This window comes from Dicentrarchus labrax, unplaced genomic scaffold, assembly GCF_905237075.1.
Source record: "Dicentrarchus labrax unplaced genomic scaffold, dlabrax2021, whole genome shotgun sequence".
Lineage (NCBI taxonomy): Eukaryota > Metazoa > Chordata > Actinopteri > Moronidae > Dicentrarchus > Dicentrarchus labrax.
Genome location: NW_026136720.1, coordinates 20136087 through 20163505, shown reverse-complemented (window position 1 = coordinate 20163505; position 27419 = coordinate 20136087). Strand labels below are relative to the sequence as shown.

The window sequence follows — 27419 nt, the reverse complement described above, 5'->3', positions numbered from 1 at the left end:
CTTATTACTGTCTGCCTAATTCCATACTGCTAAATTTAGGTGACACCTGAATGACCCTTGGTATAATTTTACTATTACAGCTCCAAAGGAAACATTGTCACCTTTTACTTTTTTATAAGGACTGACTGTAGAACTGGTCTGACATTGTGTGTTTCTAAGGTGAAAACTGTATTGTTAATGTTAATAATATTTATAGGCAAAGATGTAAAGTAGATATGTACTTTTCAAAAACAGTAATTCCTGTAATAATGTCAAAAGAGACATACAATGTTTTCATTGTGTAGCAGGGCCATTTCCATGTCTTTCACACTTACACCTGCCAAGCCACTTCCAAGCCACTTTTACCTGACTGCCACTGTCATATTACGTCTCCTCTTCCATTAGCTGTCACTTTCCATATAAGTAAAACGCCTACAACGCAACAAGGCAGCCCACTAAATCTCAGATCGAGGCACACTTTAAATATCCCGTGGTATATACCCCAGAAAATCCATTCTCCAGCAGTGTGTGTGTAGTCGCCAAAACTACTACGAGTCTCCACATCATCGTTAAACTGGTCTGAAGTCCTGTTTGTTTTTTTGGTTTTTTTTTGTATGGCATTGCTATCACCATCTGTTATCTGTACAAATAACTCCAGCACTAAACGTTTGGAGTTGTAAGAGATGTCATAGATCCCACTGGTAGAGGTAAGCTGTTTTATTGCACCCCTGTTAAGTGAAAAACCTTGGATTTATCTTTGATTCAGATCTAAGTTTTAAACCCACACATTACAAACATAACTAAAAAATGCATTTTATAATTTTAAAAAATCACCAGTGTGACTGTTTCTCTATCAGGCCAATACAGAAATACTAATGCACGCCTTTATTACCTGCAGGATTGACTATTGTAATGCTCTACTTTCTGGTCTATCTAAGAAGAATATGACTCAATTACAATTACTTCAGCAACTCAGCTGCATGTGTGTTGAAGAGGACCAGAAAGAGAGAACGCATTACATACATTTTAAAGTCTCTGCATTGGCTACCTGTTCGCTTCAGAATCGATTTCAAGATCCTTTTATTGGTTTATAAAGCTCTTAATGGCCTTAGTCCTACTTAATTATCAGATTTGTTTTCAGCCTATGAACCCCCTCGAACCCTCATGTCTTCAGGTAGTGGCCTTTTAATTATCCCCAAAGTCAGAACAAAGACCCATGGTGAGCCATCCTTTCATCACAATGGCCCTTGTCTCTGGAACAGCCTTCCTGAGGACCTGAGGGCAGCAGACAGTGTTTATATGTTTAAATCAAACTCAAGACCTTTTCAATCTGGCTTTTAATAGATTTTTATTCACTTATTTATTTGTTTATCTATTTGTTTATTTTCTATGATGATGATGATGATGATGATTATTATTACTATTATTATTATTATTATTATTATATAAGTGTTATTAATTAATTAATAATGTAATAAAGTCTTATTGCCCACGTTATTCATGCATTACTCACTCACATTACTTTTTTTTCCTTTTTTATATATAACTTTTTTAACAATAGTTTGTTGTTGTTTTGCCCATACAGTGTTTTTGCCTTTTCCCCTAACTCTATCTTTTGTTTTTATTTTGGCTATTATGATTTAGCCTGTTTAACTTATTAAGTTCATCCCTGTTTGTGCCTTGTGAGATGAACTTACTGTGTCTCTTTGATTCTTCTAAAATGCTTTAATGCTGTCAGTGCTCCCTCATCTAGTCCGGGCTGTACTGTTGGAGGTGCTGGTCATTTGGTTTGCTGTGCACTTGCATGCTGATAAATATCAATTCAATTCAATTCAATTCAATTCAATTCAATTCAATTTTATTTGTATAGCGCCAATTCATAACAGAAGTTATCTCAGGACACTTTTCAAATAGAGCAGGTCTAGACCGAAGTCTTTATAACTTTATTATATTATATCACACAACACTTAGGGTGGATCTTTCTGTCTTTGCAGTGATAGTGTCTGTGTGTGTGGGTGTATGATTTAAAGGGGACACATGGTGAAACAGAATTGGAGATAGGCTAGCCCTTCAACAGTTGGTCTGTCTTATTAAGTACCTTTTCAATAGTTGTGTAAGTAAGAATAATAACTATTTATCTTGGTTTCCTATTGCAAAGCACAGAGCATATGGGATCATAGTATTATTGTCATTTTTAAATCTGAGTATTTGCGTTTTTGTATTCCGTATTATAGCAGTTTTTACTATTTTTAATGAACTCTCTATACAGTTGAACTCGAAGCCATGTCTCTGTCTGATTCTCTTTACACTTATGTGTGTGTTAATATAGCAGTCTTGGGTAGACTCAGGTTAAGGTGGCATACCTTGAACTTTTGGGTTAGTGTTACAACAATCTTGAAAACCAGTAATAAGGACTCACCTCTCTTGAAGGATTGTGACCAGTCCAATGTTTGTTGTGGCCAATACGATCTTCTTCGCTGTCACATGCTGGAGCAGTGGGCTGAGGGTCGCAGACAACAACAGACTAAGCAAACTGATCAGGAGGGCCGGTGATGTCGTAGGGGAGGAGCTGGACACCCTGACGATCGTGGCAGAGAGGAGGATGCTGTCCAGGCTTCAGTCCATCTTGAACAATGTCTCTCACCCTCTCTACGACACACTGGCCCAGCAGAGGAGCACCTTCAGCAGAAGATTCCTCTCACCCAGATGCACTACAGAGTGCCACAGGAAATCATTCCTACCTGTGGTTATCAATCTCTACAACGCCTCCCTCAGAGAGTCAGACACCCCCCCTCTGTAATTTTGACTCAAAACATAGACAATCAATTCTTTTGCACTTTTTGCACATTAATACTGTACATTGATCTTGTATATATATATATATATATATATATATATATAGTTATATATATATATATTTATATTTTTTGTGCTGAATGTTGTATATATATATGTTGTTTGTATTTTGTTGCTTGTATATCTGGAGTGTTGTAACGAAAATAATTTCCCCCTGGGATTATTAAAGTATTTCTGATTCTGATTCTGATTCTGACAATGTGCATTTGGTCCCAAGGCCCCTGAGCTACTGTTGTGCAGAACTATAAGTACCTTTTAGTTAACAGGTCTGTAAAGAAGAGGATTAAAAATGTGCTCATGATACCATGTCACACAGGTTTTTTTTTCTGAAATTACAACAACATTGATCAACAATTACTTAATAATAATGTCTGCTGTACTCCGTTAGTGGTTATGCAATGTAAATGAAGCTCTCCTCAATATCTTTGATTTGTATATATACGTATATAAACAATGCAATACTTGGCCAGTTTGATTTTGTAGCAAACTGCTAACACCAACTGCCAACATGTAATTAACTACTCCATTGCTTGGTGGGATTTTGGCTCTTTTGCTGGATTAGGGACACAATGTTCCCATTGTCTATGGATCCTATGCTCATTTGGGATAGGAAGGGCTGTGCCTGGCCTTTATTGAAATCTCTCTCTTTTTTTTTTGCCACCATTGACATTGCTAACGGAAATACTACAAATATACAAATAGAGTTTACAAAGGTAATATGACCAACGGTATGTGGGGATAATTACAGCAAACTGCTGTGTAAGCAAAAATGAATATAACAAATGCAGGTGCATCAGGCAATTTAAATAGTATAATTCAATTTTTATTGTACACAGCAGCCTAAAAAGTATTTAGTTTGCTAAAGCTTCTTTGTGATGTGACTATAGGCTACCTTAAAAGATCAATGTGTAATGTGTGAAGTTGCAGATTGTAACCAATTGAATATCACTTGCCATTGAAATGTGTGAGAGAAACAATGGTGGCCACAAAAATTTTAACAAAGTTAAAGGTCCTATGTAGAGCCAGTGTTTGTTTTCTCCATTCTGGGCTAGTGTAGAAACATGGCAGTTCAATATGGTGGACTTTTTGGAAGAGGACCCTCTCCTATGTATATAAAAACGTCTTATTCTAAAATAACGAAAACATAATGATAATTTCAGGTGATTAAACACCAACAAAAACACAGTTATAGATGTCATATATTACATTTCTGCCAACAGATCCTCCAGTCTAAAAAAAAAACATAGATGAAAAATAACATTAAATTACAAAACCAGTAATTATACTTTGAAGATAATAGTAAAACCCATTTTAAAGTGGACAGAAACAAAATAAAACTCTCAAAACTGTCTTTGTTAGTCTTTCCAGACCACATCAATGCTGGTTTGGTCAAATTAAACCTTTGATTCACAGGGTTAGATATGAAAATATTTGCAAAACTGGCTTCAATAGCAGCAATCTTGGCTAATCCATGGGAACAAATTCGCCTGTCAAAGTATGTCCACTAAAAGTGCTTGTTTTTGCCACTGACAGACTCCTATTGTTATTGTTAGTGCAAATTCTTAAAGAGTATGATCCATTTTGTTTGACCAGAAACAGCTGTTATATTACCATCACTTGCCACCAGACTCCAGTACTTTTACATGGCAGATCATCATAGCATTGTAACTTCATTCAAACTGGACAGAAAAATAAAATAAATAAAATAAAATAAAATAAAATATAAATTAAATAAAAATAAAACTGACTGAAGCCATTATTATAACCATTCTACTATTCTAACAATCGCCAACTCTGTTTTGGTCGTAGTACATTCTTAAATCAGTGATGTAAATGAGAAAAACAGCCATTTCAGTCTCTCAGTGTCCTCAAAGCAAACAGTTACACACAGAGGCACTCATGCAGGAGCTTGCATACTTGGACAACAACACAGGTGGAGGGAGTGTAGAGTCCCATAGGCAACCAACTGGGATGCAGACCGGGAACACCCCACAAGAGCTGCAGTTTTGGAGATGCTCTGACCCAGTCGTAACAATTTGGCCCTGGTCAATGTCGCTCAAATCATCACGCTGCCCATTTTCCTGCTTCTAACACATCAAATTTGAGGACAAATCTTCACTTGCTATCTAATATATCCCACCCACTGACAATTGTCATGATAATAAGACAATCAGTGTTATTCACCTCACTAGTCAGTGAGCATAATGTTATGGATGATTGGTGTATATTTACAGAGCAAATAGTTGTTTGCTGCTACATTCTCCTTCTCATAACCTTTGAAAAGACCAGTGTGTAAGATTTAGTGGCATCTAATGGTGAAGTTGCATTCTAAGTTAATGAAAACACAACTACTGGTGTTCTTATTTTCAGGTGATTGTACACTAATGTATATTATTAGTTGTAGTATTAGTGTATTTTTTCATGAATCAAATCTCCTGTAACGTTACGTGAAAAGAGATACGAATTTATTCAGACAAACAATGTAAAATCTTCTAGGTTCATCCCAATTTTACATGTTATGACCTGTAGTACCAACTAAGATCACATAGGTGTAATGTTGCTGGAAATTCAAAAAAGTAAGCCTCCGTTTTTCCGTCTGCAGAGGATACATAGATTGCTTGAGCGCAGGCAATTTGTAATGGTGTTGAAGCAATCGGCACGCACACACACACATCAATTCCACCATTTTCCTTGATGCATGCGTGCATATGTTACACTGGCTGGGTGATCCATGGGGAAATTCAGGGGCTGAACACTTCTTGGGGGTCACAATGGTGTTGAAAAGGGAGAAATGCTGTCATGCACAGAGCTACGATTTTGTATCTGCATTACCCCGGGGACCACACCGAGAATGCTAAACAAGGACAAGAGCAAACGCCTGGATTGCAATGAAAGCGGGGACTGTCTTCTGTGTACATGGACAAAAAGTCCAGGCTTTGCTGGAGCTACTATTTAATAATTCATGGATGTGTATGATTGGCTCCAAGCACCAACCTTGCAGAAGCATCTGTTTGTGTCACATAGAGAAACTGCAGGTGCAACATTTTTTCATAGTGGATATTTAGTGTAACTTCTGGGAAGAAAATGAGGGAAAATCATTCATCATTCACTGCCACATGACGAGTCTCTGAGTGGCGGTATGCATGCAGACATTGCCCTGAAACAACAACTATCAATCCATTGTCCAAGCTTATGACTATCAGTAAATATTGACTTCACACACAAATAGGCAATCACTGCTTTCCCTGTTGTTTATTGGCCATTACTGTACACACAATACACTGAGTCGGACTAACATTTTGTCCTGGTAAAGTGTAATTCTCATCAACAAGTCTTTATTATTGGAATAGATTTTCAAATCTCTAACACCATCCTTTAATGAAAAAAGTGACCATACCACCTAAGAGAATGTACCATATATCCCACATGTGCCAAACATATATTCCTTATCAGGTGATTGTAGTAGTATATGTTGATACATGAGAAAACGTAAAGTTCCTTTCTGAATTCCCTCCTATAAAATAATCGATTTAATATCATGGTAATCTCAGAATATCTGCTTTCAAGATAGTACTACAGATTTGAACAAGTAGTAGTAGTAGTAGTAGTAATGGCTATTCATGTACAGAGTTCAAAGGATAACATTTTAGATTGGATTAGATTTTTTTTTTTTTTTATATATATTTTGGGGCTTTTATTGGTGTTAATTGATAGTGACAGGAAAAGATGGAGTGAAAGAGGACCCTGGGCAACCGCAGCAAGGACTCAGCCTTGGTACATGGGGCAATAGCTCTACCAGGTGATCAGGGTGCAGACTAACAGTTAGTATTTGCTTATAACTGTTGTGAACAATTGTTTGTCAACTAAAGATGCTATATAATACCTCAACTTATAGTACTTCAGCAGCAACAACAACCATTTTTATCCTGCAACTTCTGGCTGCACATTGCTGTTATCCAAACCACGGTTGAGCGTATGAAAAAAAGGAAAACTTTTGCCACTGTGGATTAGTACACAGACCATGAAGACCCAAGAGAGGGTATTTTTTAAACTGTTGTGCACATAAGTAATTCTCTTGGTCACACAAGTTATTATCTTGTGTCTGTGTCTCACAATTTTTTATCTTTCTTATTCAAGATAAAAAAAAAAATGCAAATTGCAATATTTTCTCATTCTTCCAGCAGTCTTGTTTAAAGGAATAGGGGGAAACCGCTGGCCTGGCTATTTCCCGAGACACCAAAATGAATACATTATTTCTCAAGTTTAATTTTTACACAAACCAAAGTGTGAAAACAAGTTGCAGTTTTAGGGGATGTTATTATTATCATATTATTTCTTGGCCAGGTGCAGTTGACAAAACCCCCATAAAGAGGGAACTGTCATTTTTACACAAACTCAGTTGTCACTTTATCAAAGGACCAGTGTGTAGGGTTTAGTGGCATCTAGTGGTGTAGCTGCAAATTGCAACTCTCTTGCGTCACCCTTCCCATGCAAGCTGTATGGGTGAATGCAAATGTCCAATGCTATCTTGTGCAAAGCCCGTGTAATTTCAGATTGAGCACATGTGTGAACAGAGCAGGTCATTGTCTGGAGAATTCACACCAAGTGAGTAGGCTCCTGATGATGTTGCACGGAATGTATTCTCTGTGGTGTGAGAGCCCAAGCTGAAAGATAATGGATAACCAACGTTGTTGCAAGCATGAAGAAGAAGAAACTACAGAAAAATGTGAATGGGCCTGAAGCTTGTGTTTGCCTCCATGGAAGGTGACCCCTGGGGTCTGCATATATAAAACCATAACGATTCTTAGGTGATTATACGCGTATGAATATTTAAGTACAGTTAGTTAAAACAAATGTAGTTTAATATGACAGTCCTGCAATAAATCATGCCTTCATGGAGTCTCTAATCTTCACTTTTGGATGAAATTGTTGTTGATTCAACTTTGCAGTCATTCTGGAGCCTATGGTGCTTTTGAATTGTATGGTTTTATGCTGAGAGGTGTTAGCAGCAGTTAGCTAAATTGAGGTTTAAAGTCTAGCTAACAGAGTCAACTGGTAGGCATGCAGGATGAAACAAGCTTCTTAGGTTCCTCAGGGAGGAAACAAGATTCAGATATGGTTGAAAGTTGTGACAAAAAAGCTATGCAGACAATCTGGTAGACACACAGCGGAAAATGGCACTGTGTCTAAAATCACTCCCTCATAAAGTCATTCACTATTCCCTGGAACACTATAAGTGCTTTAGTGGGTGTGGGTTTAGTGGCTTCCTATAGCCACCTACGGTGCCACCAAGAGGGGGATGCTAACATTATGCTCAGAATGTGTTCAGTGATGGTCACAGTCAGAACATCTATTGCCAAAATTATATTTTTATATTGGGGCGACTGTGGCTCAGAGGCATTGTTGTGGGTTCGATCCCTGGCTCCTGGTGCCACATGTTGAAGTATCCTTGAGCAAGATACTGAACCCCAAATTGCTCCTGATGCCGTGCATCAGTGTGTGAATGTGTATGAATGTTAGTTTCTGTTCAATGGACTTTGCCATCACTGAGTGACTGTGTGTGAAAGGGTGAATGTCTCACGTAGTGTAAAAGCGCTTTGAGTGGTCGGAAGACTAGAAAGGCGCTATACAAGTACAGGTCCATTTACCATATTTCCAAAAAACAAACTGTAAATTATGAGTTGCTTAGAAAAATGATACACTGTAGTATAAAGCCCCTCCTCTCTCCTCCTATAGATCTTTAATATATAAATGTCTCAGTCTTGATCAGACGTAAATATTCTTTGTTGAAATGAATGTAAAGTTTCAGGTGACATTGGAGTAGAGTAGCTCTCATTCTGTGATTTCATGCAACTTCTACAGCTTTCTTCCTCAAAAGAGGACAGTCCTGTAGTGAACTTAAAACAGTGGGGTTCGGAATAAATGAAATATAAGTCAACTGGACCTATTTATAGCCGTATATTAGCCAAATGAACTTGAACAAGTTTTGGTTGTGAAGTTAGATTTACAGTGTTATCTATTCTATTCACATGTCACCTGTCTCTGCAAAGTAGATGGAGTTATTCCCAAGTAGGTTTTCACATACAAGGAGTTTGCCTTGGTAAGATGGTGCATTACAATAAACACAGAGTAATATAAATAAAGATAAAGATAGAGACATTATGTACAATATAACCGGTAACCGTAACCAGATAAAAACCAAGGGAAGCGCATTAATGTCAAGCATATATTCAGGGTGGGTGATGGGTTTAAGAGTCAGTGTTAGTGGGGGTCCTGGGACTTGTTGATGAGGCTAACTGCAGAGGGGAAAAACCCATCCTAAAATGTCTAAAAAAAAGGTAGTGTAGAGTCAGGGAGATATCAATCAAGCATAGACAATACACGCCCACACAGTCCTGAGAGAAGGTCTAATCACAATCATTATAATCACCTATGTGGGTTCAGCATGGGTTTGCGGAGAGTACAACACATTTTTGATTGGATTCAGTCATGAGAATTATACTGTATCTCTTTACTTTTTTCTTTTGATATGTTGACTCAGTTCAGCGTAAGTGGCATGTACAGATTTGTGTCCTTCCAACATCGTGCCATTGCATCCATCAGGTTTTGGAGTGCACCTTACACACTGTGAAGAGCTAATTGAAGAATGAGGAGCAGGTTTGCCGGCAAATGACTAATCAGTAGGCAAGCCAAGAAGGAATATTCAACAAGGACAGCCAAGCCCTATTAACACATGCACTGCTACCCCAAACCTTTCTGGACATTACACAGAAAAGCTGTATGGGTGAATGCAAATGTCCAATGCTATCTTGTGCAAAGCCCGTGTACTTTCAGATTGAGCACGTGTGAACAGAGCAGGTCATTGTCTGGAGAATTCATACCAAGTGAGTGATGATGTTGCACAGAATGTATTCTCTGCGGTGTGAGAGCCCAAGCCGAAAGATAATGGATAACCAACGTTGTAACACAGGGGAGTTGGCAACCCTGTGTAACAACTTTGGTTATCCATTATCTTTCCATAAAACCATTACTTTTTATCAGGTCAAATTTTTAATCTGCAATACTAATTCCCATCAGCCATAGGCATTCTGCTTGGCCTCTGCTGTATTTTTAAGATGCTAAAGCTACTCTAAAGACATCTTTGTGTGGTGTATTAATCAGTTTCTGTCAGCTTGCACACTTGAAGAGATAACATTCAAGCCATCTGTGTAAAGGACAGTCGTCTTCATCCTCTAAGGCCAACCAAGCGTCTCAATCACTCAAGGGCTTCCGCTGACAACCATGGCTCAACTGAGGAGAGGGATATCCTCGGAGCTCTACCCACCAGCCTCCCATCCATCCACCAGTGATTCTTAATCCTGTCTGTAAACTGAGCGCAGTGGGGTGTCCTGACCACTTATGCCACCCATACTCTCAACCCCTGCTTCGAAGTGTATGCTGATTTAGAGCATGAATCATGAGTGTAGGATTATATAGAATGTTTCATGTCAGCCAAGGGATGCCCGCTTTGCTTTTCAAAGAATGAGTTGGCGGAAATATTTTGCAATGTGCGTGGTTGGACAATACTGGAGGATACATTGTTGTTAGGGCAAAGACCCACGGATATCAGGTCCAGTTTAACTTTCACCAAAGTTGCTTCAGGAAGTACTAAGTTAAAGAAAAGTGAACTTACTTAAAGACAAAAATACAGCTGACTTCGTTCTTTGACTTCACACATTTAACCAGTGAACTTTATAATTATTTCTATGGCAAAACAAATTCCTGACCCAGGCATACACAGGCTTGGGGAGTAACAGATTACATGTAACCAGGATACAAAAAAGGTAACTGTAACCAGTTACAGTAACAGAAAAAATATGTGATCAGATTACAATTATATTTAGTAAAAATGGGGATAAATAGCAGGGTTACAATTTCAAAAAACACCAGTTCCTCTTTAAAAATACCATACGCAGAAGACACAAGAGTATCTGATACTAAAAATCTAGGGTTCCATTTTCTTTTCTGAAGTAACATTTTTATGTTATTATTTGCATCTTTATTTGCATAGCTATTTGGTGTTGAGGTAAAGTAACAGAAAGTAATCAAGTTATGTTAACTAGATTAGGTTACTGACTACAGGTAATTCAAGAGGGCACACAGCACTAGGGAAAGTGTCCTGTCTCTTTATTGTCAAATATGTCCATATCATGTACTGTATATTAGCATAGTGCTATATCAGATTGTGGTCATGACTAGCAAGTAAATGTGATAAAAGTGAGATGCTGATGAGACTTAGTGGATGCCACAGTTATATGAGGTGCTGGGATAGTTGTTTGCAAAGTTAGTTGATATGCACCCAGTTGATATATTACCCTACCCAGGGTATGTTTAGATATTGGCTATCTGCCCAGCTCATCAACCTCCTCCCTTTCTCATCTTTCTCAGCCATCTTCCCAGCTTGTTTATCTGTTTCGCTTTGTGCACAAGCAAGGGGCATTACTCAGTGTTCAGATACACAACCAGCTCCGATTGTAATGGCTTCTGTGGTGTTCACTTTCATCACCATATTTAGCTGTTTGGCATTACCTGCAGTCTGTTCAGATGGAGATATGGTAAAGTAATTTCATTAGCTCCCACTGTTATATCCCGTGCAGATCACACTGCAGTTTAGATTGAGGGAGAAATAAGGAGGGATGGAGAGACTCTCTCCTCCCCTCTTCCTCCTCCCCCTCTCTCTCATCACATACTGCAGCTCCTCCCTCCACCTTGCCCTTCTCCAGATCCCCTCCCTTCTGCTGTGTCTCTCTTTCTCTCTGTCTCCATCCCTCCTTCATTTTCCCTCAATCTTTCAGCCTAGCTGAGACTAACAGAGGATACACCCTCCCTATGTGTGCATGTGTGTATGTGCGTGGATTGCCGTGTGAACCACATGTCTCAGTGTGTATACACATGTGGCTTCGCAGCTGACGGGAAGGACTCATGAAGTGCTCTGGACTTGGATATCAGATCCTTCTCCTTATGCATATTTACCACATTTTTTAACAACACACCAAAATCCTCCCATTAAAGAATCTCATTTTCCTCCTCTCGGGGCAGCATCTCGATGGAATCTTCAATCCTTTCCCCAGTATCTTGGATTTAATGAGCAGCCACCGTGGAATGAAGCAAGCAATTTCTGGTTTCCCTTCGTTACAGCTCTGGTAAGGATATCCTCTCTCGCTCTTGCTCTCTCCCTCTCACTCTCTTTCTGTAGATCCATCTCCTTTTCTTGCACTTCCTACCTGATTTACTTCTCATAACATATTGACAGGTGCAAGCAGTACACATTATGGGATAGGGGAGCAGTTAAATGAAGCAGAGCAAGCTATTTAAGACATGGAGAGAGGGAGAAAATAAGGATGGGCTGGCTGGGTGAGAGTGAGAGAGTATAGGGAAAGAAGCCGGGAACAGAAATGTGTGCCAGCACCAGCAGTGCTGCTCATGCTGTCATAGACTGGAGGGAAAAATGCCCCACTTGGTACTTGCTATTGATCTGCTGTTATTTTCAGCTTCAATTCCTTAGAGACAACTTTGCATGGTCTACCTGACAGCGATAGTATTGGTTTTGGCCATTTGTTAAAGCTGACAGGAAGGTTCTTTGTCATAATAAGGTAGTGCATTTTGATTCTGGAGGTGGGAGCATGTTAGGAATGGCTGTATTCAACATGCATAGATGTATTCATGTGTGTGCTGCCTTCCATTTACAGCCTGTGAATGTGTGAATTTGTGTTTGTTCGGAATGTGTCCTCGATGTACATATGTAGGTGTGCTGCGACAAGGCGGGATGCTTTTCTGCATACCTACACATATTCTAGTAAAGACCTGCTCAGCTGAAGTGGAGTTAGAAATTGTAGCTTCCCACCATGTTGATCTGTCTGATTGCCTGATGTGGCCTTTTGACAACAGCTCTGACTCGTAAAGAGATCATCAGACACTGATTTGAGAAGGCTTACTTGCAGATCACAGGAATGTAGGTAGAGGAAGACATCCCGTTAGAATAATTTATTTTATATTGAGCTACTTTGTTATCATTCTTATCTTCAGAAACACATAATGCTAATCACACACTGATGAAGTGTTTATCTGACTTTTTTCACTTGGAAGCATGATATAAAGTTGATGTTGCTATTTTGGGCCCCTCTGCATGCTGGATGAGCTTCTTTCCTTTTATCTTTACTGCTGTCTTGTTATTAATTCTCTGTTCATCTCTAGCTCTCTCTCTTGCCTCTATGAACTCTACAGGGAGAGGAGTAAAAAGAGATTGTTAGAAGGGAGCGGCTGAGAGATGTTGGAATACAAGAGAGACAGAGATAGAGACAAAGTGAGAGAGAGAGAGAGAGAGATAGATTGGGAAGTTGGCAGTGAGGAGAATAGGGGAGAGATGCTAGTGGAAGTTGAAGTGGGGAGAGAGGAAAGGAGAGAAAATATAGCAATTAAAGATTGACAGGAAGCCAGAGACAAGAGGACGAAAGGGACAGAGAAGGAGAGAGTGTGCTAACAAGCCTCAGAAAGAGCTTTTAGACAGGCAAACCTTTTCTGAGGCTCAGGCTTTTGGTAGGGGGCTCAGTTTACACATACATACATGCTCTCCAAAGGAAAATATGATAGATAGGCAAGGGCCTGCATCTCACACATGCCTGGCTCCATTTCCTGTAAAGGACATCAATATTTATCACATTTCCCATTTCAGAGAAGAAACCATGATAACACTGGAGGATGGAAAAATAATAAAAGATAAATCAAATTACCCCACCTTGGGTAGACCTTCTGCTTCTGTTTCATTTATAATTCCTTTCCAGCACTTAGCCAAGGTCGGCTGATACTGTTGCATATTGAAATACAGGTGCAGCCACAGTGGTTCATGTTTTCACTGATTGTAATGCAGAGCTTTAGTCATATTGGTAATAGTAATTGTGAAATTTATTCAAGCACATTGGATCAAATGCAGTGTATTGAATGGTTTTGTCTCACTAATATATCACATATCTAGTCACTGCTTATTGTTTCTATGCTTTATCAGTTTCTACAGCCAAGCTAAGAATTCCTAATGCAGTATCAGTATGGATTTAAGGGTTTTGAATAAACAACATGGATTTGGCTCGCTTAGTAAAGCTTTTATGGGGATTTTAGTACAGATAAAAGCTTGAATCAAGAGTTTATCCCAGAGTGAATCACTATTAAATTCAGAGCTGGTCTCTGTATTTTGAACCTGAGGTATTTTGCTAATTGATTGGTTTATTTGGTAAGTATTATGTGATGTCTCCCTCTTTTCCTCTCAGTCTCCCTCAGGCCCACACACACAGGATCTGCCTTAGTGTGGCTAGCAGGAGTCATTTTTACCCTACTCGGCTGCAGTAAAAGGTTGTCGTGCAGTGGGTGACTTGCATCTAAGAGTGACTCAGAGTGCCCATGAATGCCCCTCCACCCACAGCCAGGCAGCATTGATACTGTCCATGGCCCAATGAGAAGTTAGAAGTTAACAACTCATTTTTCCACAACCTCCAAGGCAATTATTCTCAAGGCTGTTATAGCGAATGATGGTTATTACCGATGTGGTTTCATGATTTACCATGATGCATGAAATTAAGTTGGCAAATTTGTCACAGCAATTCACAGCTAATGGTGTCCATAGTGGTGGACTAGCATTGTAAAGTTATGTGAGCTTCTCATTCCAGTGTACTTGCTAGACAGAATTTAACACATGGCAAATATAAAACATCTTTTCGGAGCTATTTGATCATTGATTTACCATTTATCTTCCTATTAAAACACTTTATAACCGGAGATTCAACCCTAAATGTAAAATGAATAACTCACTATGATGGTTACAAGTAAATTCAATTTTTAAGACAGTTTTAATATATTTTTGGAGCTATGGCCTAAAAAGGATGAAGGATTAGCTAATTTGCCAATAGCGTTTGTTTTTGTTAATACATACACATAGCCTATATAGTCAAATTGCAGAAATGTGTGTCATTATGTCCTGTCTTTCTGGGGAAGGGCCCCCATTCCCCCTCAGAATAATAATTTTTACATAAAATGTCCGTGTAATTGTTAATCCTTTCGCAAACCTTTTCAGTTGGCTGAGACTGATAAGATCCATCTGCCATCAATCTGCACTGTAGTATATCTTCCTTGTATTAGTCACAAAATATAAACAGTTTTCCATATCACAGAAATTTGATTTTATTTTACACTAAAAAACATGAGTCAGTATTTTAGTTATTACATCTGCCACAAATTTTGACATGTATTATCTTTTCTGGAATCTGCACATGCACTCACATTTGGGATTTGTCAAATACAACTGTAGTCTGCAGTTGGGGTTCAGAACATTACTCAGCAATTGTTCATGAAGGATGAGAAAGCAATATTTGTTCACTTCCCCTGACCACTTTTTCTGGCCGGCTGAGCGAATCTAAATGGTATAACTTGGAAATTGTATGAATAATTCAGAAATGGCTTTTATCTTCTTTATTTGGAAGCATTACTAGGCCAACACAATAGAGATTTTTATGTAAATATCTGTGTTACAGTTTTAGGAAAGGATTCACCCCTCCCTGACCTTTTGTGCATTTTGTTCTACAAAATCATATCGAACGCCTCCTCTGTTGCCCTAGTTTTGGTTTGAGATACATTACTGAAAATGTGTTAAAAAATGCAAATCAAATGCTATTCAGGCTTAATTCTTGTTCTTCATAATGAAATATAATACAGATAATGAATCTGCATTCATTTGTTCATCTGTTCATTCATACACTTAAAAAAAACAGTGGTTTGTCTTATCCGTGTGACATTTGCAACATCTCTGACACCACTCATCTAATTAGAGGGACTTCTGGCACAGCACTGCAGCATTTTCAGAATTACAATGAAGCCCAAGCAGAGTGCTACAGTTAAAATGTGACATTTTAGTTACTGATTGGCCAATATGGCTACATCATTTATAAAGTAAGACATATATAATGTTATGAGTTTTTATATATTTATTTTATGATTGATGCTAATTCAGATTAGAAGAAAAAATAACACTTAAATCACAACTGGACATAGGATTTAAAAAGAAAGAAAAATTTCACTACTCACGCCTGTGCATTTGCTGCTTACGAGACAAGAAAAGTTGCTATAGCAGCACTATGCTAAATCACATATTTTTGAACACACTTTTGGGGACAATGGGAAGAAATATTTATTTCATGTAACATGGCGAGCTGCAAGGTTTCACAAAATGTGCTTCAGTAAAGCAAATTTATCCTTTTTTGGACCCTGCAGAGTATCAAAAGTATCAAGCAAAGAAAGGAAAGAACGACACCAGAACCATTTGTATTTCAGGATGTAGAATGCACTTGGCAGTTTGATGTGAAGCCCAGAAGCATACATAGGCAAAATAAGATGCTTGTCACAACTTGTAATCTCTTTGTATTGAACAATCCAACATGGACAAGCCTGCTTCCAATTGTGACATGATGATTACGTATAATCTAGTTATGAATTATCTAATTTAATCTCTCCTTAATTAAGCCTGACCTTCATTGAACAAAATGCCCTGCTTTACTAGGACACAACACAGTGCTGGTTTTACTGATCATAACGTAGAGAGCATTTAAAAAAATATATTTAATTTGATGTACATGAATAATACACACCTATACTTACTGTGTTCACGCCTCCAAAATGGAGGCACATGACACTTAGCCACTGTCAAGTGAACCTGCTTCCACAGGGGAGTTTTACTGAGGAGGGAGTGATGTATGTATGTGCAATAAGAAGTGAGACACACCTGAAGAGAGCTCCTGAATTTCCTACAGGTCTACTCAGAATTACATACATTTCTTTCCGACGAATCCCAAGGAGGTGGCCTTATTGTGTTAAATCACCTTTCAGTCTCAATATACAGTCTTTGGCATTTCGTCCCAACTATTAGTTTTGTTGAAATTGTTTGTGCCAGTCTATTACTGACAGCTGAAAGGACAAACAATACTTCTGGTTGAAGCTGAATGGATTCTCTTTGATTGCTGGCACACGTAGCTAGCCGCCTACTGAAATTGAGGGGGAGGTCAAATTGGAGCAATCCCAAATGTTCGTCCAGATGCTCTTGGGTTTTTTCGATGGATGTGAGTGAAGAGATTGTGTCGGGTTTTTAGCTGCTTGTCTTCAGCAAATATTTTGCAATACTGGGGTTAACTTCCTGCTCAGTTTCAAATATTATACTGAAAGAGCTTTGTCAAATAGTTGACAATAAACACACACACATTTTTATCTTAATTTAATTTTCTCCATAATGATGCTCGGCTTTGCCAGGCATCAATTTGCATTAGTCAAAAAGCGTGGGACAAAATGTCAGAGGCAATTTCTCAGGCCTGCTTTTGCACAATTTACAGAGTGCATGTGAGTGCCGCAGATTTTCACACCTGTTAGGCAAGGCAATGTGCCACTGAATCCTGTATCAATATGTGATTCAGGACATTTTTCACAGTCTCCACAGGTTATCTATTTTAAACAATTGTGGACCTTAATGTGTGAAGAAAACTGAGACCTTCTGTCTGCAGGAACCATGGAGCTGTACAGCCCTTAAAATGGTAAATGTCAGTGAATCAGCATGGTGATGACTTACAATCGGTCATCATTAGAATATTGCATTCTTGGCTGGCTGACATAACTTTTTAATCTTGAAATTGGTCCTACCCACTCCACCCATGCACAAACACGCACACTCACAGTTGGAGGTAAATTAAAAATAATAATACATTTAGCTGAGACCTCTCCCTCGGCCCCCAGCGTGTGTGTTACACTCTGGAACACACACTCCTTACAAATCCTGCCTTGTGACTAATATTGCAAAAGCTGTAATACTCACAGCTTGCTTGGAAACATGCTAAAAAAAGATATAATTAAACCATGAAAATAGTATTTATTTGTTTTAGATTAATTTCAGGCTCAAAAGACCTAGTCTATTACATAAGCACAGCTGGGGGAGAGGTGCCTCTTCCATGAACATCATTCCTGGATCACTTCCCAGTCCTGACTGTTCTGAAGTCTCCACTATGATCAGTGTTGGTTGAGAGTGAAAACAGGCTAAAGCAAGCTGCCAATATTTCTAATTATCATGGATGATGCACCCATGGCTTTATATTTGGATCGACGCAGCAGGAGAAACCGGGGGGGATGTTACATGTATCTATGAATAATGAAGTCAATACATTTCTTTACTTTATTTTTCAACTGATAGTACATGTCATCAAGGTCAGAGCATTGGCAGTAGGTAAGCAATACGATGCAGAAAATCACAATCAGCATCATTTATTCAGCACAGTCAATGCAATGAGGGCCCAAGGAATTTATATGGTTAATTGGATGGCTTTTTAAAGTACCCGTAAGAGTGTGATTGTTGTGTGTAACAGGTTGGATATATGTTTTCACTTTCACAGTCAAATGAGCATCTGAATTAGCTTGTTAGGAACTACCTAAGCTTGTATGGTACTTGTAAGCTACTGAAGAGGGAGGGCTGATCATCATATTCTCCAACAAGCCTTTCGCCTTAGCAAAAATCTTGTTTTGAAAATTGGTAAAATCACAAAGGTATCTATCCTGATAGCACAATTAATGATCAAAGCATCCCTAACTTTATTGAAACAGATGTTGAAAACTTTGACATGGCTGACCCTGATGGTTTAAACATTACTCACCAGTGCTGCAATAGGATTAAATGACTTGGCCACCACTACAAAACATCTTTAACACATCCTAAGTTGATATTCAGCAAAAAATGCAAACGTGGCAGATGTAAAACATGCAATTAGTATATGAGCATTTTAACAAGCTAAATATTTCCAGGTGAGTAAACAAATTAGCAAATTCTAAGAGGGGAGGGTCAAGGTAAGGGTTATGGGTAGGGTTAAGGGTAAAAGGGTCAAGGTATAAGAACACAGACTTGTTTATTTATTGAATTCTGCTGATTATACAGGTATATGAATCATTAGCAGGCCACTGTGATTCAAATATGACAAAATATGTTAAAATAAATCAGAATACAGTGATTATAGAGACACGCAGACAGTGTCCTCAAAAATATGTAAGACTAATGTATTATTGTTCTATGAAATATACAGATAATATATATCATTTCCAATTGCTGAGGTTATGATGGTACCTAAGCATTGGAAACTGGACTGGCCATAATGATTGAAAAACCTTATACCGTTATAATGTCTGTTTTCAGCTAATTTGACTTCCTGTGTGTTCAGTTCATCTAGTACGTTGTAAGTATAATGGCTAACAAATATTGTTGGTCATGTCTTGACATGACTGACCCTATGTTATGTGCTTATATAGGTCTGTCCAGATCGTCAGAATCGTTTCCAGCTTATTTTTCACAAATGCAAACAACTCGTGAGTCATTTTTACATGACAAAGTGGTTTCATTCATTTTTAGGAGCAGTTTGTTGTTCATCCATGACCAGGTATCGAAGTGGTTTTGGGGAAGTTTCAGTTGTCTGAAGCACACGCCAATGGTCCACCCACACAGGTGTTTTACACACTGTGCCTGCCTGATCAGATCTCTTTTTTTGGATAACTGTGTGGGTGTGTAAAGATGTGCATGTTTAATGTCTCCCTGGCTCTCCTATTAGTTTTGTTGCACCTGTTGGGTCAGGACAGCTTACACCTTTATCAATGTCATTAGTACATGGACTTTGTTGATGTCATTTAATTTAAATCATAGCACTGCGCAGCTTCAACCTTAGGAGAAGCCTAATTACCCATGGTACCATAAAAACACCTGTGTCCAATGCGCAGAGCTTTGAACCTTCCCCATTTTTTCCAGCTGGTCAGTCATCACCTCATCAGTATTTTCCATCAATTTTGGCTCTAAATATAGGATTCTCAGTTCCAGCCTGATAGTGTACATCAGATTTACCTTATTCACTGATAATAAGTGATCACACCAAACATCCAACAGGGGACTGCAAGAGACATTTTATGACAGACAGTCTAGACTAGTCTCTCATATCCTCCTCTCTGGCTAAAATTTCGCTACTCTTTTTTTCCTGTGGTGGAGGCTCTGGAGAGATTTGCTTGATAGTTTATGCAGTCTGTAGTTGGTACTCACCAACCTAAAATTAGGATATATGTATGCAGTTTGTAGTTGGTGAGCAACAAGTAAAAGTAGGTTATTTCATCAGCAGTCTTGTTTACATGCAATGAATATAAGAGCTATAAGGGGCTACTGTATGTATTTGTGCATGCACTTGACTGCTTCTATCAATTAATATGATTTACTTGTATGCATGTATACATACAAACTGTTTTTGCAGTCAAGTATGCTGTATATGTTTCTGCTTATGTATATTGAGAGCATGTGTGGTTGTGCATAATGGAGCATGTTGGTCGCATGTTTGTGAATGAGCATCATCACCACCTGCATTACATCAATGCTGCGTCCTGCTCCAGCAGGGAGTAAACACTGTCAGGAGCTGAGAGAGAAGATTATGATGGAAGAGGTTCAGGACGAAGAAGGCTCCCTGTACCTGCAGTCTTCAGCTATAACGAACTTAAGTAGGGCAGGCTGAGGTGAGCTTTGCACACTTAAGCCAAATTGGAAAAGACCCTCGGAGCAGAGAGTAAGTGGCACTGGTGAACTAGTGATCTGTCTGTGAAAGGGTTAGGGAAAGTATTATATCAAGCTGAGCTTCTTGTGGTTAAGGAAAGCATTATGGATCTTACAAAAATGTTAGAAGATAAACAGGTGACAGGTTTTAAAAGGAGAGGATAATAACTCAGAAAAGAGTCTTTTGATGATAATATTGTTCACAGAGGAGTGCATGGCACTTTCAAAGTTAAACTGACAGGTTTAGGGATTTAATTCCAAACCCACCATGTTGCTTAAATGGCAGACATACCTGAGGTCAAGCCTAGTCAAGGCATCATTGAAATAATGATCCACTAATGATGATGATGATGATTTATTTTTAATATTGATTGAGACTACAGTATAATTGAAGCTGATGAGATGGGTTTGTGTATTCCCACTGTGAGAAATTCAATTAATCTCTTCATTAACACGCATCAGTGTATTTCATTGAAATGAATATACTGAAAGCAAAACCTCGGTTGAATTTGATTTCATTAAACAATCCTACTGGGTGACAAAGTTGATGTGGAGGAATGGCCAGATCGTATTGGTATTCTGTAAGGCTACCTGCTCAACTCTCTAAACCAAAGCCGACATTTAATTTGCAACCAAAATGAGGTGAACCTTGTGTGAAGCGGGTCATTTTACTGCTGTAATCGAAGTGCCCTCGCTTTGCTCTTAATTTGACTTGCACTGTATGGGAAGATACAGCAATGGATTGGTGTGTGTGCGTGTATGTGGAAGAAAGTGTGAGAGAAAGAGTAAGTAAAACCCTTTATAATTTCAACAGTATCATAAAATATGCATGGCATATTAAATTTTTTTGGTCACTTTTAAGTGTCTCAGTAATGTAAGTGAATACTTCAAAAAGTTATCAATGGGAATCCAAGCCTTTAAAGACAACTTGAAGCCACATTTGGAGAGTGTCTTACTTCGGTAATTCAGAGCAGTTCAAAGTGAATGTTGTGGCAGGACATAATGTGTGGAAAAACTGTTACAGCAGGAGCAGACAGTGGATGAAACCCTCAAGGTGTAGACAGAAGAGGAGTAAGAATGATATATGATCGGGACTGCAGATGTTACTTTTAAATGATTGTGTGAAAATATGTGTGAGTGTGGATTATGGATCATCCATATACAAATTGGCTTAGCTTCTTCTTGAAGAAGAGTGTACAGAAGTGATTACCTCAATGTCTGAAAATGGTTATGATATCATCTTCAAAACCAGCTATGTGCCCCAATAGTGTTTTCAGAAATTGGCTAGAAATTGATTTCCAGAGTTTCCTCCTGGGTATTCTTTTTTCTTTCTTTGTTGCCGGTTCCTGCCAACTCCTGACTTCTTGAAGGCCAGGCTAATAAATTAATCTTTGTCACACTTCTCCACTGAGTGCACTAGTTTTTTTTTCATGGTTCTGGATACAAAGAATAGACAGAAACAAAAAAAATACTCAACAAACATAATGGCATTAGAAATTCAAGCATTGTAAATTATGATCTGTTAAACCAGTCAGCATAAAAGCAAAAACAGAAAATTACAGTTTTTTAGCCACATTAGGTACAATGTAGAACAGTATTAAAGCAGATTGTGAAACTGAAAATGCAGCACAAATTGCAGGCTGGTAAAGCAAAACATATAGTTCTGCAGTTCTGTAGCTAAAAGATATATGTCTCTGCTATTCTTGTTTCAAGAAATCATTAATCACAGCATATTTCTCTTATGCAGGATTTTTGGCACATGTTTTGGTGATTGTTTTTGTCTTATAACTAAAGCTACAGATGGGGTATTCTTGCCGACAGCTGTTATGTTAAAGCGTAGATATATACAATCTACTGATTTGTTTTGATGCATACCTCGGAAACATCTCTACCTGTAGTGACTTCTGTCTATAAATAGTTGATTAACAGTGCAGTAAGGCGAAAAGACAATAACACACCTGTGCTTCTACACTTTCATTTTCCTGTACATATCCTACTTCCATCTGGAGTTTCTGATAAGATAGGAGGCTTGCAACATAAACACACACCAGCACACACACACGTATACTCAAATCCACCTCTTTGTATTTACAGTTTTACTTTAAAGCCATTGTGTGTGCACGTTTTTAAAGGCCCAGTGAAGGCGTGTTGATAAAAATTAGCATTTCTTAATTGAACATGTAATTTTTTCATGTTCTCGTTATATTTTAATTTTCTTAATTCTTATTTTTCTGTCCTTGGTTATAAACAGATAACAGAGTACAGATTTGTCTCTGTCGGATGAACACATTTAGTTAGTTTGTGATTTATATGCTTAAGAAAGGAAGGGTGGGAGGACTCGGTGCATGCACTCGGCTTCTCTACTTCTGTTGTGACCACACATCTTTAAAAAACCATGCATCCTTTTAAGTTGTGAATGAATGGTTGATGAATGAATGGACAGTTGAGGCTCCTTTTTCTTAAATGTTGATTAACTGAACTAACTAATTTCTTTAAAGCTAAAACGTTGTTGTGTTTAAGACCAGATGTCCCGATGGAGTTCTATCCTATCCAATTGTACATATGCCAGTATAACCCTCATTCTTATTTACACTGTTTTTCTTGCTGTATCCAGCTACTGTTTGCAGCTGCAGTGGCCCAATTTCCAGGCACAAATCATAAAAGTTTCATCTCATCTCATTGGTACTGCAGGCAGATCTACCATGGGGAACTAGTTTAGCTCACCACCAGTGTTTCTTTGCTCAAGATGACATATGTTTCAGTAACTGTCTTAAATTGACAACTCACTCATCCTCGTAATTTTGATTTTGACATATCTATGACAGAAAATAGGTTTTAGAGGTTTAATATTTAGACGGAGAGGTTTACCATATTAAAACCTTTCCAACTTAAGACTGTTAATATATCAAATGCTCTGTTTGGCTACTGTTTATTGCTCTTACCATTGACACATGTATTCCACAAAAAAAGAGTCACCTAACTTGTTTATTTAATTATAGATGTTTGCATGGACAAATTTTTAAGTATAATTCAAATATTTCATGATTCAGTATGAAATTACTATGCCTGTCACTCTTTCTCTCAATTAAATACAACACTGCAAAATACGGTTCCAAGTGTCAGACGCTTCATTATATGTCAGCAAATGTAACTTGTCTATGTAGGATTCATCTTAACAAGGATTTTACTTATATTAAGTCATTCATTACAGTAACTGTTAGGGCTTTCAGGGTCGGTTAAGCCTTTCTGGGGCCCAAGGGAAGCTTTTCATACACAAGAAATTGTGAAATATCATTTGACATGACATTTTGGGATTATTATTATGTTATGATTAAAGAATGAATAAGATAATTTTGAGGGTGCAGTCTATGTCACAGCCCAGAACCAGGGGCCTTGATGAAACATACTTGCTGCAAAATCTGCAGATAAACTAAATATGTGAGTGCAGATTTGACTTCACTTCATTCTCAAAGAACCTACATATGAAGAGTTCAGTTTGTATTTCTTACTTTTGTCTTGGTCCCATTTTGGGGTCTTGAAGCTGTTTGTTATGAGCAACAGAACTATAATATGCATATAAAGAAAATAAAGGGAAAAAAAACAGAGTCCCTGTAAGCATTGTGTTTTCATAGATGGTGTGATGTCAGCAACTTTCTTCTCCCCACTTACTTTGATTAGCGAGTTTATCATTAGTATTTCAAAAAACAATTTTAACAGTAGAAGGCAGTAGGCAGAATATTATCAAGTAAACCTGCTGTAATACGACAGCTGAATGTATTCATGTATATGGGGATTTCAATGGTTTTGATTGTTTGTACGGAAGAAAGTTATATTAAATAAATAGCATCACCATCATCACATAGTAAACGAAATGTGTTTAAATAGTATCTTTCTAGTCTTCCGACCACTCAAAGCGCTTTACACTACATGCCACATTCATACAGTGATGATAAAGGCCATCACAAATGGCAAGTAATTCATTCATACACATTCACACACTGATGCACAGCATCGGGAGCAATTTGGGGTTTAGTATCTTGCTCAAGGACACTTTGACATGCAGCGGGAAGCGCTGGGGATTGAAAAGCCAACCTTTTCGATTAGTGGACGACCTGCTCTACCTCCTGAGCCACAGCCGGCACCATCCTCCACTTTGCAGTGGTTAAAATGTGAGTCCGTTATGGCAAGACTGGTGTTGAAATTCCATTGAGCGATGACCTTTCCTCCATAACACAACCCATTGAGTTTTGAAAGCAGCAGCTCATTGATTAAAAATCCTACCAACACCTTTAAAACAAAATTAGATTTACAAATTTTGTGGTATACTGGAGCAACTTCTATCTCACATTTTTTTCCCCTTGTCCCTTCTGATACTTATTCCCCATTCTTGTCAATTCCTGTGTGCCACAGGGAGGCTGTCATTGCAGAGACACTGAGAGTCAGCTAATCTAGGCTTGATGTTTATGGGGAATTAGCACACTATGCATAGCAGCCTTAGAAATGATGAAAAATAGAGGTCATTGTAAACATCCAGGAGTAATAATAATTATTATTATTATTATTTAGTTTTCCATTGTTTCTTGACATCAAGCTTTCGAGATGCTAAACAAGAATTTATCACTGAATCACAGCTTTTTGGTATTTGTCAAAAAGTGTTCTTAGAAACTTTCAACCAGTGCACTTGACTGTATGTCAACTGAGGTTATTAAGGAAGTGTTGAGATAATATAAATAATTCAGCTTTTTTCCTGGACAAAGTGTTTTTCTCTGAAAGTAATTTTGCTTTTGCATTTTGTTTGCACTTGTTGACGGAACATAAGACTGGAATGGCAGTTGCTGTGTCTGCCTGCATTACTCACAGCTTGAAGTGCACTAAACAATCTGTTACCTGGAAATACATGATGGGACTGAAATAGCTGTGAGCGCCGACTAAACTTGAGATGAGTTTAGGATGTTTTTAGGTGATGATAGTGCTTTTTACATATGTAATTAGGTGTGGTTATGAAGCTCCGCTGCTGTGTAGCAGAGAACCGTCTCTCTGTTAGTGTCTCATGATTTAAAAACTTGCAATGAGTGAAGTCTTCTGGCAGGACACTCATATTCTCAGCTAGTCTTTTGCAGCTTCGTCTCTTCAATTAGATCACACATTTGTATCCTTTCAGTCCAAAATAAAAAACACTGCTTGTCTGCTCCACATTACTTACTAGGAAGAACAAAAAAAAACGATAAAAATATCTACACAGCATGTCAAAGGCAGACATCATGCCCAATTCAAGTTCGAGTCATCTCGCACTGCAGAGTCTGCATGAACGCACTCATGATCTTGCTGTATCCCAAAATGTATCTTTCTTTGGTGGTACTGTCAGTTCCTCAGTATCTCCTTTCGTCTTTGATCTGGAAATGGTTTACGATATCAATTTACCTGCTGTCCTGGTTACGCAGCAGTTGTTAACAGCTGCTTAAAACACTCACCAAAGCAGTTTCTATTGATGGTGGCGCAGGTGCATGCTAGTCATTGAGTAGAGAAGGGAGTTGTTTTACGAGCAATAAAAGAGTTGAAAGAATGGGCACTTCTGACAGTATGACAAAAGCAATGTTTGTCTCATCAAAACAGCTGCATCCTGGTCGACCCGACGTGTTTAATGTTGGAACGGTGATGCTGTGGCTCTAAATATCAATTTAAAAGATAATTTAGCAAGAATTTAAAATGCTATTATCAGGACCATAGCTACGATCAAGGACGCTTAGGTCACGTACTCGGGAATATTTTTGAAGATCTGGAGGGTTTAAGGATAGGCTATATAACATGGTGTTTACATTTTACAGTCTACGAGTTTGGTTGTTGTTTTTCCAGGCTGATATTTTTAGGCACACTCCTGACTGAAACATCTTAACTACAGAGGAGTGCTGGACTAATGGGATGCAGACTATATTGACTGGAAGACCCCATCACTTACCCCTACTGCTGTACACTCCTGAGTGTGCAATGAGCGATGCTGCTTTTCACCACCACTATGACCAACAGCCAGCCTCTGCTTGTTTTGGTTTTACTCACTCTGCAGCCATGGCAGGTTTCATAATGCTTGCTGCTGATTTATTTATGTATTCCTGCTCATCCCCTACAGTACAGGTCACCATTTAGAAGCACAACTACTGCTACCAAGGCTAGAGTTATTACTTTTTTTTACGGAATAAATGCTTATCAGTGACCCGTATCTAACTTATTGATTTATTGCCTTTGTGACTACCTCTCTCCAGTATTTCACCTTGATATGCTTACAGGTGAGAGGTAATGGGTGCATGCAGATTTTTTATTAGGTGTGTAGGAGACGATGTTGTTGAGAAGATCTCATTGGAATTCATGGCTGTTTTGTGGTTTGTTTATAGTGAAGTCCAGCCCTCAGGCTTTAGCTACTTTGCTGACGGTGAAGCATAAGTGATCACACAGTGCAGATATCAGATACTTTTGATCTATACCTTGACTAAAGCCCCTTGACCTTAAAAAGAAAAAAAAGAATGTGCTGAATGGATGGTTATTAATCAATCAAAGCACAGAGTTCAAGAGGACTTTCTAATTTGTGTTATTGTTTGATGTTAATTAAACATGAGGGGAGGGACGCAAATTGCCTCCAAAATTGATTGAAGGTCTAGAGCATATAAATGTATGAGGGTAATGCAAGGTAAATAAATATAGACATTTAAAGACAAAGGAAATCTGTGTGTGTGCACATATTCTTTATGTATCCATGCATGTATGGATGAAGTTGCAAGCATAGATGGAAACAACTGAAATGGCTACCCTTATGTAATTGGTGTTAGAGTAGCAAAATCTATTAGAATATTAAAATCATAAATACATTACATACACAATCTCAAGAGAAACACCCTCAGTGGGTCTTTTGACATGTGGCTAAAAATTATAATTACACAAAGCTGCCCTGTAGCAACAATCCCTGGAA

At 38.3% G+C, this 27419-nt stretch overlaps 1 protein-coding gene across 1 annotated transcript in view; it reads left to right on the top strand.

The window, feature by feature from the left end:
- The first annotated feature begins 11643 nt into the window (after positions 1-11643).
- The window catches only part of lingo1a (leucine rich repeat and Ig domain containing 1a), a 112822-nt gene continuing 97046 nt past the window's right edge, over positions 11644-27419 (top strand). The window contains exon 1 of the mRNA XM_051381459.1: positions 11644-12017. The gene's annotated coding sequence lies outside the window, so the exon portion shown is untranslated. The remainder of the gene's footprint in view (positions 12018-27419) is intronic.